Source organism: Loxodonta africana, chromosome 11 (assembly GCF_030014295.1).
Source record: "Loxodonta africana isolate mLoxAfr1 chromosome 11, mLoxAfr1.hap2, whole genome shotgun sequence".
NCBI classification, from domain to species: Eukaryota; Metazoa; Chordata; class Mammalia; order Proboscidea; family Elephantidae; genus Loxodonta; species Loxodonta africana.
This window is the reverse complement of record NC_087352.1, coordinates 74,189,883-74,201,945: the sequence shown is the minus strand read 5'-3', so window position 1 is coordinate 74,201,945 and position 12,063 is coordinate 74,189,883. Positions and strand designations below refer to the sequence as shown.

Sequence of the window (12,063 nt, the reverse complement as noted above, 5' to 3'; positions counted from 1 at the left end):
TTCTGGAAACATACTGGCAAATTGCTGTCTAGCATGTATCAATTTATATTTTCACCAATGCATTATAGGAGCACTGCTTTACCTCAATCATAACTACACCATGGCAATACTATTATCCGTTTAACATCTTTTCCAATTTGATGGGGAAATAATGACTCTTTTATTAGTTTCCATTATTCTAATTATTTTTGAGTTTGAATAGTTTTCTCATATTACTCATCTGGTTTTGTTTGTTGTTTTTATTTTGGGGAGGTTGACTTTATGTCTCGTCATTTCAAGAACTTTGTTTCCTTTAATATTGAGTAAGTGGAAGATAATCAACAAAATGAAGCAAAAACAATAAAGCTTGAGTCTGGTTTTCAGGGGAAAAAAAAACTGGCAAAATCACCTTTTAAAAAATACTGCTGTAGGGGAAGACAAGCAGTCATGTTCACGTTCAAGTGCGTAGTTTTTTATTGCTTTGAAAATAGTGCACCGTAAGTTTAAGAAACATAGCTGGTTCTTGAGCTATTTTACTTATCTCAGCTGATTAAATTTTGAATTGCCAGTTTGTGCAGGAGCCATTCTTTTATGGCTTATCTAATTTTATAAGCAATATTTCACAAGTCTTGAAACTAATTCAAGCACGAAGAATCATGAAAGTGTATGTTATAATGGGGCAGGGGTACATGTTTAGTCGTCCAAAGAAGACTGCACGATTCTGTTTGGGTATCAAGAATTAAGAGTAGAGCACAGTAAAACAAACACATAAATACTTTGCAGACTTTTCCCTCCTACTTATTAAGTAATTTTTTGAGGAAAGTAAAATAATAATAATGATTTGGTTAGCCAGAAGGAAAGAAGAGGAAATGTGAAAATTAAAGGCACTTTCTTTCTCACTCTTTTTTTTTTTTTTAACATTTTATTGTGCTTTAGGTGAAAGTTTACACAATAAATTAGTTTATCATTCAATAGTTCATACACAAATTGTTCCATGACATTGGTTGCAAGCCCCACAATACGTCAGTATTCTCCCCAATTCACCCTAGGTCCTGTTTTCATTTGTCTGGTTTCCCTGTCTTTTCCTGCCTTCTCCTCTTTGCTTTTGGGAAAATGTTGCTCTTTAGGTCTCATATAGTTGGTTGTTCTAAGGAGCACCTTCCTCACGGGTGCTTTTGTTTATTTTATAGGGCCGTCTGTTATTCGGCTGAAAGTGATTTTCAGGAGTGGCTTCAGTTACACGTTAGAAGGCTGGCTCAGGGCTATAGTCGTGGTGGTTCCTCCTGTTTCTATCAGACCAGTATATCTGGTCTTTTTTATGAATTTAGATTTTGTTCTACATTTTTCTACAACTCTAATCAGGAAATTCTGTTGTGTCCTTGGTCAGTAGTGGTAACCAGGCACCACCTATCTCTCCTGGTCTCAGTCTAGTGCAGACTATGGTTCATGGGGGCCAATTGCTTCCTTGAGTCTTTGGTTTTCTTCCCTCTTCTTTGCCCCAGATGGCAAGAAACCAATAGTTGTATCTTAGATGGCCACTTGAAAACTTTTAAGACCCCAGACACCATTAACCACAGTGGGATGTAGAACATCACCTTTATGAGCTATGTTATGCCAATTGACCTAGATATACTGTTATTAAAAGAATTTATTGAAAAAAACTGATTTCCTTTCTTAAGGGAGAAACAGATATTTAATTTTCTTTTATAAAAAATCATTGTCAGTTGTCCATATTCCCTCTGATACATAGGATTTAGTGTTTTAATTTATGTCATGTCACTGGGCTCTTTTGTTTGCTGGAATGTAAATTCTACCATAACAGTTATCTTGCCTGCCATATTTACTGTTATCCTTCTAGCAGTAAACAAGTGTCTGGCTCAAAGTAGGCGATTAATAGTTGTGAAATGGATGAATTATTTTTAAACTCAGTATATTAGCAATAGTAAGTCATTTCAATCATATATATGGAATTTATTAAATGCTTCCTGAAGTATAAACCACAACAAAAACATCACTTTTTCATTCACTATACCATGTTAATCATAGTTGAAAAAGAGGAGGGCAGGACTAATCTCCATGTAAGTCTCCTTCCGAGGCTTGGCATGAAGAGTATGGCTGTTCTTAGGCAAAATTCTGAAAAGTCAAAGCACTTTCTCTGTCAATGCCCTTCACCCCCAAATTAAAAAGCTTTCAAATGGACAGCTGTTGAAGCTGGGGGATGAGAACAGGTGTATATTCTACTAACCTCTCTACTTGTGTATATGTTTAGAATGTTTTGTATATGTTTTGTACGTATATGAAATGCTCCATAAAATAACAACAACAAAAAAAAAACAGCCTTTAAGTACCTGCAGAGCCTTCCCAGTTGGTAGTTGGTAATTTCAACTTAGGTGTTCATTCATAGTTGCAAGAGATTTTTTTTCTTTTTGGGGTAGAATAACATTTTTATTTTGATAAGAGAGAAAAAAATCTAAGAACCCTCAGAGCTCAAAGGTGTAATGGTAAAAATCCACATACCATGACAGGTGAACAAGGGAAATGCTTTCATAGAGAGCAGCCCCTGACACGTGAGGTGCCTTTGAGGAAACCACAGAAAGGGAGACTAATTGCAAAAGGTGCTTTCTCCGATCGGATGAGTTATAAAAAGGCGCCCCTTCTTCGGTGCTGATGCAGCATTCTAGTGCATTTGGGTTGGGGGTAGAACATGACCTAGATTTAGCTTCCACTCAGCCCCTGGCCAGCAGCCTCTGTAGAGCACACAAACCTTACCACTTCACACCCATGCACAGCAGCCAAAGGGAGCCATTCTTAGTACCCTCCAAATCCCTCACGTGGGCGGTAGCCTATTCTGCTAGCCAGAAGCTTAGGGCGAATACTGTAAAATATGATTATCCAGTGACATGTGGCAAAAAATTAGTGCTGGCTAAACGAACTGAATGAAAGTCACCATTTTGCTGCATTCATTGTGAGTTTACTTAAATTCTGATTAGTTTGTTTTTATCACAGATCCATTTGTGATTATTTTTGGCTAATGGGAAAAGGAACCCCAGAACTTTGGGAAGATAGGCACATTCCTCCTCCTCATTCTTTCCATAAGATGACACCACAATTCTAGTTTCACTTTCACCTTGGCACAGGGATGGGACTGAGTCTCGACTGGAATGAGAGAATGACGAAAAGGACGTTTTCACTAAGCTCTGCAAGCGTTCAAGGTACTGGAAAGGCAGGAGACTTTGAGACCACAGGCCACTTCTCAGTTCTGCAGATGTCACCTGAGCCACACTACAAACAGGAAGGCAGAGCAGTCATTTGAACAACCTTTTCTGAGCTCCTTCTATGCCCCAGAGTTCAAAGATGGGCTCCTTAATTCTTTCACATAGATTTGAATTACTACTTTCTTTTATATAAAATATTGTAAAATGGCAAAGCATCATATTGAAAAGCACAGTAGCATTCAGAATTTCTAGGGTTCTTAGGTACACATTTCTTCACAATGGTTGTTAATGACACTGGTTGAATAAGAAAGCAGCTACTTTTATCAACAAGACTGATTACAGCGTGAGCCCTTGGATGCTGTACTGTCTGCTTGTGTTTGATTTGTGTGCAAACGTGTAAACTCCCTGATGGCACATTCACAGGTCGGTGTGAAAAGGTGTAACATCAGGCAATAAATGCTTGTTTTAGAATCCAATGGAATTTGCACAGTCCACTGAATAAAAGGCCCGACAGATTTATTTCTTTTTAACCAATATTTTCATAAATATATTCACATACACTTGCATATATGTGCCAGGTGTTCCTTGGAAACCCTGTGGGCACTGGGTTTTTTGGGTTTTTTTTTATTGTTGCATATATGTATGCACATACGCATACATTTATGTGTATATGTGTGTGTATGAATATTTATGTGTATATTTATACATCCATATTTGTACATACATTTATTAATTGTATATTTATGCATGTGTGTGTATAATATATATATATAAAAACCAAACCTGGTTCCATCGAGTCAGAATATACATATACACACACACACACATACACTCCCCAATGCCTATGAACCACTTCAAAGGTTAAATTTTCCTAAAAATTAAAAAATGGCGTAGTGGCTAAATGCTATGGCTGCTAACCAAAAGGTTGGTGGTTCGCATCCTCCGGGAGCTCCTTGGAAGCTTTACGGGCAGTTCTACTCTGTCCTGTAGGGTCACTATGAGTCAGAATTGACTTGACGGCAGTGGGTTTGGTTTTTGGTTTTTACTTAACATTTAAACACAATTTGAGGGGAAAGCTCCCAATTATTCCAAATTCTAAATGGAATTCAAGAAATATACTTACAAGAATGAGAAAATTCACTTAAATTCATGTGAAATAGTTAATTTAAAATATCTGTAGTGCTCGCTTTGGCAGCACAGATACTAAAATTGGAACAATACAGAGAAGATTAGCATAGACCCTGCGCATGGATGACGTGCAAATTCATGAAGCCTCCCGTGTATTTAATGGTTACGCGACTCGAAGAATGTAATCACTAAATTGTACATACAGAAACAGTTGAATTGGTTTATGTTTTGCTGTGTGTATTCTCAACAACATAAAACTTTAAAAATAAATAAAATATTAGTAGAAGTGAAGGATGTTGGCAGAAATTTGATAGCAGCAGACCTTTAGTGGTTATTTGAGCAATTGATGATCTTTCTATTATCCATTACCGCCCCTTTCAGCATAAAACAAAAAGCGTTTGAGTGCTCCAGGATATTACCTCCCATGACAATAGTCAAGAAGCAACACACTATCTATCCATGCCTCTGGAAAAATAAAACAAACCAAAAATACATTTAACTTCCTAAGTAGGTTGACCACAAACCACCAAATGAAAATACCCTATTACTTTCACACTAAACAAAACAACCTAATAGATGTTAACATCCAGACCTTTTCTATCATAAAAATAATTCCTGTGAACTAAAAGAGGAATCCAATGAATATTTGTGTGTTATTTTCTTTCCATTCAGATAATTGCAATATTTTGGCATTTTCTAGAAGCCAAGATATTTTAGTCTAAATTTGAATATGTGGGCAATGTCTACACATTCTCACCTGCAAGTGAGACAGTAAATACCTATATTGCTCTCTATATTACAATGAAATCACTGTGGATTTCAGAGACGGTGGTCATAACCTTATCAGCATTGGTCAGGTCACAGAAATCTGCATTAAATCAGATTCTAAATGAAGGGCAGCTGTCTCAGGTGAAGTAAATTCCCTTCCTCTAAAATTAAAAAAAAAAAATTAAGTCATTCTTATTAACCACGGCTTTTGCCCTTTATTAATAAAGACAATTGTCAATATACAAAGAATGTCTTCAAGCAGCAGCATTCTTGAGGTGACACTATATGTCATGGACAAAAGAACAATTCCCACAAGAAAATGATATACCGCCTCAATACCATCACTTCAACAAACAAATTTCTTCCCACAAGTAAGAATTTATTCCTTTGCTGCATTTCAGCAAGTAATTCATTTTAAAAAGGCATGTGGAGAAGATAAAACATTTAAAAAGTCATGTTCAAGGCAACCCATGTCTATATAATGACAAGCAAATATGAAAAGCAATAATTCAATAATTACTCATATGGGAGCAAAATACAAGCAAACATGGTTTAAAAATATTTATTTTTATCTGGAAGTGAGTTTCTCAAATGCTTAGTCACCACTTATCAAGGAACACAGGTACATAATGAACAAAACAGCCAATTTCTTACAAGGTATTAAAAAAGGAGGGAAATTGATCATGGTGATAAATTCAAAGCAGCTGGGAAACTCTAGAAATGGTAACTTCTAGACTTTGCCCCGTGATGGTTACTACTGATATTCGTCCCTGAGTGGCACAGTTTTCGCTCTGCTAGTAACTTAAATAAATAAATAAATAAACTTAAAGGTGGTTCTAATCCACTCAGTGGGCACCACTGGAGGCCTGGTGATATACTTCTGTACGATTGTTGTTGTTACGAGCTGTGGAGTCCATTGTGACTCATGGTGACCCCACCCATGCAGAGCAGAGCTGCTCCACAGGGTTTACAAGGCTGTGTGACCTTTCAGAAGCAGACCCCCAGGCCTGTTTTCAACGGCATCTCTGGGTAGGTTCAAACCATTTGTGCCACCCAGGGACTCTTCCTTAATATTACAGCCACTGAAAAACCCTATAGGAGTGCAGTTCTACTCGGACACACATGGGGTTGTCGTGAGTCAGAATCAACTAGACGGAAAAAGGTTTTTTACTGCCATTTGTTTTTCATGTAGGACTGCTATACATTTATATGGTCACCAACTCAGTGCGCAAAAATAAGAGGGCATTTTTCTTTTAGATTGAATTCCATTTATTTGCCTCACTTCTGCTCAGGAAGGGGAACATAAGCTAAACGAAGCTAGTTCAGTCATTTCCAGTTACTCAGTCTCTTTGTAAACTACTCAGGATTCTGACCACCACCACCACCTCTTCCCCATCTCTCTAGGAGTCTGAGTGACGTATGTCGTGTGAATCCTGGGAGGGGTGGTAGGAAGGAAGAGGAGACCAGTTTATTCTGTTCACTGTCCCCTAATGACGAGTGACGTTCCCAACAGATTTCTATCCTTTTTGAATCGGCTCATAATTACTATGACCCTGCCATACTTCCAGGTAATAGATTCAGGACTTCTTCATCCCGTCTATGGAGATTCTGCTAGTTCACCAGACCTCTCACCTGCTTCTCCCTGTCACCCCATCTCCATGCTGGGTATGTGTCTGTGAGACCTTCCTTAATAGCTACTGCTATTATTACACTCTTCAGATGCCATGTTGGACACAGAGCGCCTCTATAAAGCTTTGTGTCTTCTGGAGTACATCCTGGATAATGAGACATAAACTCCCTAGGTTCTTGAATCCTTCAAACATTTTCCAATTACCCTGCCTACCTGCTATGGCCACTAGGCCTTTTTCAGAGAACCGCGAACCTCATCTCTCCAAATTGTTCTTTCCCACCTATGGTTGGATTGTTACCTTCTTTGGAAGAAAAAAATTTCTTACGTAATTATGCACTCTTCTCCTTCCCAAATTTATTCTATAAACTCTATTTGTACAGACTTCTAGGGTTTTGAGCCTACTTAAAGCCAAGTCTTTAGAATTCTATTCAGTGTCTGGATCTTGCAAATGAAAGTCACGATTTTAAAGATATGTATCTATGCTATTAATTTTAAAATACCTACTTAAGAACTCAAAAGCCAAGCAATTGATTCTTTATTCTTTTTATACTGTGCTTACCCTCAGGGCAGTTCATTTGGAAAGCCCTTGAATCAGCTCGAAAGGAGGTAAGGGGAGAAGGAGAAGGGTTTGAAAACACAAGCATACATATTTCAATCAAAATAGTAACTCATTATACCTTAACGGTTTATGAGTCATAAGGCCTTAGCACACACTGTTCCTTCTCTCTGAAGGGCTCTCCTGCCTTTTCCATCGGAACTGCCACTCACTTGGATCTATCTGGGTCAGCCACTTGCTCTGAGAGATATCCTGTTTCAACTGATGTCACTGTTATGCTCTGTCATAAGGCTCCTTCCCTTTCATAGTGGTTGTCATCATTTGTAATTATGTATTTAATCTTGTGTTTATTTAATGACCCCCCCTTCCATTAGACTAGATATCAACTTTAATAGCGTAGGCTCCTTTTCTGTTTTACACATTGCCACATCTCTAGCGCTTCATATAGTGCCACCACATACGATAAAAAAAAAACAAACCCATTGCTGTTGAGTCAATTCCGACTCATGGCAACCTTACAGGACAGAGCAGAACTGCCCCATAGAGTTTCCAAGGAGCGCCTGGCGAATTCGAACTGCTGACCTTTTGGTTAGCAGCCGTAGCACTTAACCACTACACCACCAGGGTTTCCACCACCACATACTAGGTAGTAAATAAAAAATAAAAATTTTTTTAATAAATATAAATGACAATATTATATTATTGGTTCAGATCATAAATTCTATAATTTTAATAATTAATGATTCCTAGTTGAAATCTGAGGAACTGCAGGCTAACAAATGTGAAATGGCACACGCGAGGTCACGCAGCTTATGTCGTAGACCTGGGATTTAAGCTTTGGTCCTGTGAACCCTGGTTCACTGCTTTGTCCACTGTACCACATCCCTGTCCTTTCTAATCTTTAATCACATCTGTGGATCTGGTTCATAAAGGACTCTTTTTAAAAATTTTTTTAAATAATTTATTTTATTTTTTGTTGCTGTTGAGAATATACACAGAAGAACATATACCAACTCAATAGTTTCTGCACGTACAATTCAGTGACATTAATGATATTCTTCAAGTTGTACAGACATTCTCACCCTCTTTTTCTGAGTTGTTCCTCTCCTACTAACATAAACTCAACCCCCTAAGTTTTCTTTCTAACCTTTTGAGTTGCTGTTGTCAATTTGATTCCATACAGATAGATCCTGAAAAAGCACAATGCTCAAGGCAGACATTCTTTACTACTTAAGCTAAACTATTGTTTGGTTTTAAGAAGACTTAAGGGGATATTTCTGGTTTAAGGTTTAAAGATTCTCACAGGGCCATAGTTTCAAAAGGTTTTATAAAGAACTCTTAGTAAGCATTTGCTGGGCAAGGTAAAGCATTAATTTTAGTAGTGAAAGCAGCGTGATATAATGGAAAGGACACAGAAGACAAGGTGTAGTTTTCAAAATGGGAATCATATGTGACACAAGAAGAGTATTATGATTATTAAACTGTATGACAGTTATTATCATAATATTGTCACAACGGAGCAAGAAATGTTTTCCAGAAGAAAAAGTCAAAATATTTAGGCTATCTAGGGCTGATTTATAAAAAGTTTCATACCCAGTGTATTAGTCCCCCAGGGCTGCCATTATGGAGTTCCACAAATCAGATGGCTTAAAACAACAGATTTATTGTCTCACAGTTTTGGAGGCTAGCAGTCCAAAATCAAGGTGTTGGCCCTCTGGGGAAGGACCTTCCTTGCTTTCCAACTTCTGGTAGCCCCAGGAGTTCCTTGGCTTTTGCCAGCGTAATTCCAATTTGCATGGCTGTCTCTCTATGTGTCTTTGTCTCTGTGTCCATATTTCCCACTTCATCTAAGGACACCTCTCATACTGGATTAGGATCCACCCTACTCCAGTATGCCTCATCTTAAAACTTAATCTGAAAAGGCTCTATGTGGTCACTATAAGTCAGAATCGATGCAACATCAATAGGTTTGATTTTTGGTTTTTCTTCAACCCAGTACACCTAGAATAACAATTTTTTTAGTCTTCTTTATAAAAATGTAGAAATAAGTCCTTTAGCTACAGATGCAAATGCAGAAATTGGCCTATTCACACAGTGGCCAGGTGACAAGTCCTATAACATGTAGCAGTATTCACAATCATTAGACAAAAAATATACCCAAGCTATGGCTAGTTCTATTATGTACCTCTCAATTCACCAAATCCAAGTTCTCAAAGCCACACCATCTCGTAAGTGCTTAATGTACTTTATAGTTCTAGCTTTTTTTCTCTTCACAAAAACAGATAATGTCAACTGCTAATATTCAAAGGATTCCTTTAAAGTTTGATGTTTTATTTTGAATGTTCCCATTTAGATAGAGCCAAATATTCCATTAGTATATAAGTTTACTTAAGTGTAAGCTGGATAATTTCCACGTTACGTACCCTTTAATATTCTTTAAAAATATTTTTATTAGATTAAAGTGACTTATTTTTATATAAAATGTGCTATTTTAAGACACATGACTTATATTATTGATATTTCAAAATGATTCAATTCATATGGAAACTTTATGTAGGTAAATGCTGCCCTTCATCAAAAAGTGTACTGATTTCATTGTTACTTCACACAAAGCAAAGCTAAATGTTACCCCCAAATAGCTTGTAAGATAAGTTAAATTATTACTGACTTGAGTAGATGGTCATGAATGAAAAGTATTGGTTTTTTTCCCCCCCTTTTATCAAGCTCAGTCTTATTATTTAGAATAAAGCACAGTAAAATAAAATGAGGAGACTCAAAATAATGAATGCAGTACAGAAGGCCAATCACAATTTCTTATTGTTTCTTCCATACAAGGGAAGAATAGGGGGAAATGAAAGAAACTGTCAAAAGTCAATTACATATTTAACAGATAAAAGAAAATATGGATTTTAAACAAAGGGCAATTATCGTCAGGAGATATTTTTTAAATAAGGAAGTTTAAGTTTGGTACTTCTGTTTTAGAGAAACTAGAGAAAACCAATATATTTCAATGGCTAGAAAGAGTATTTTAATTTCTTCTTAACATACAGAAATGAGGAGAATACATACATGAAAATAGGAAGGTCTGGGCAAACAGCTACAAGTAGCAATTATATACAGATTAAATAGCATGGGAAATATCTAAAATATTAACCAGAATATTAATTCTCTGACCAGAGGTTAAGAACCTGATGGGATGGGTGGGCTTGCAGAGCATAAAACAGTATGTGTAAATATGCATAGTTTACAAAACACAGCAAACACACCTGTTACAGTAGGCCTGTGGCAGGTTTAGAATCTCATGGCGCTTAAGGACTTCAGATCCAGGTCCGGAACGCTTGGGTCCAAATCCTGTTTCTACCACTTAGCAGGATGATAGGATAGTTACCTTGTCTTGTCTGTTTCCTCATCTATGCTATAATAATAGTAAATAACTCACAGGATTGTTGCGAAAAATGCCAAAGTTACTTCTAGGAGCAGGGCTTCACATACAGCAAGTAATCAAGAAAGTTTAGTTCTTGCCATCATTTATCCTCACTTTCCATTACAAATATCTTAAAAAATAATTTGTTTTCAGATGGTTGATTCCCAATGAGAATTTAGAGGCTTTTTTTTTTTTAATCGACTCTTAAAACAGAATTATGTACATGACATTTTAAATGAAGAAACTGCTGCTGTTGTCGACATGCTTTAAATGATTAAACATAGAGACCAGTTCAGAGCACAGATATTGGCTTTTGAAGTACTAAAATCCCTATACTTTTAATGATAATCTGATTTCTCTTGATTGCGTTAGCATAGATTTAAATAAAGACAGAGCTAAGCAGTGAAGAATTGCATTTTGTATTCTGTGTGATGTGAAGATCTTTTGTCCAAGACTTTGTTATACCATATCAATAGTGTTATCTTAGAGAAATAAATCCCAATAGTGACAGATGGACTGATTGATATTTAGCTGCCAAAACAACTGAAAGTTTCAGAAATTATATGGACATTTAAGGTTGTCAAAGATATGATAATGGTGCTGCTGCAGTAAATTCTAAGAAACTCTCCAGTGCCCTCAGGATAGATTTTAGGAGAAATGCTTGAAGGAAAATAGTAATTATTTTCAAAAGAATTAAAACACACACTCTTTCTGTCCACATAAACACACATACACAGAGATATATACATACATTCAGAAGGGAATAAGAATTCTTACGAATGATGTTCTTCAAAGAGGAAAAAAGGGGAGCATTAATTTAACAGCATTTGGCATCACCAACAAGCCTTCGTGTTAATGGTGGCTTCTTACCAAAGGCATAGTAAGTTGGCAGCAAAAGCAAGACACAGGATGACTTTGGAGGATTCTTTCAGTCAAGATGGGAGGGAGATTCCAGGAGAGTCAGAAGTGTAATCCCTCAGCAATAACCCTGATTTTCTAAGTACTCCAAAAATGTTTATCTTGGAATTAAAAAGGCTTTTTTTAGATGGAAAGGGTCAAGCAGGAGTAGGATGAGAAGGTTCTCCATTTTTCTTGACTCCCTTTCTCTAGTCTAAACAGACTCATAAGCCAGTTTAGAGATTTGTAGTAAATGACAGAATCCCATTTATTTTTAAAGGAAAGCGTATTGTCAGAGTGCAGACCCCAGAGGTATAGTAGACAAGAAAGCGAACCCTAAAGGGGTGAACACTCAGAGTTCTAGAGCTAGAATGAAACTTAGAGAGAGATTATCTAAGATTCTCATTTATAGATAAAGAAATGGTTGCCCAAATATGTTAATAATTCCTAAATATGGCTGAAGAAG

At 36.8% G+C, this 12,063-nt stretch overlaps 1 protein-coding gene and 1 non-coding gene across 2 annotated transcripts in view; one reads left to right on the top strand and one right to left on the bottom strand.

Moving 5' to 3' along the window:
• The window catches only part of LOC100672409 (nucleolar protein 4), a 156,175-nt gene that overhangs the window by 80,319 nt on the left and 63,793 nt on the right, over positions 1-12,063 (bottom strand). The gene's annotated exons all lie outside the window — the stretch shown is intronic.
• Positions 4,374-4,480, top strand: LOC111749661 (U6 spliceosomal RNA). Its single transcript, XR_002784861.1, has one exon. It is a non-coding gene; the product is annotated as a U6 spliceosomal RNA (small nuclear RNA).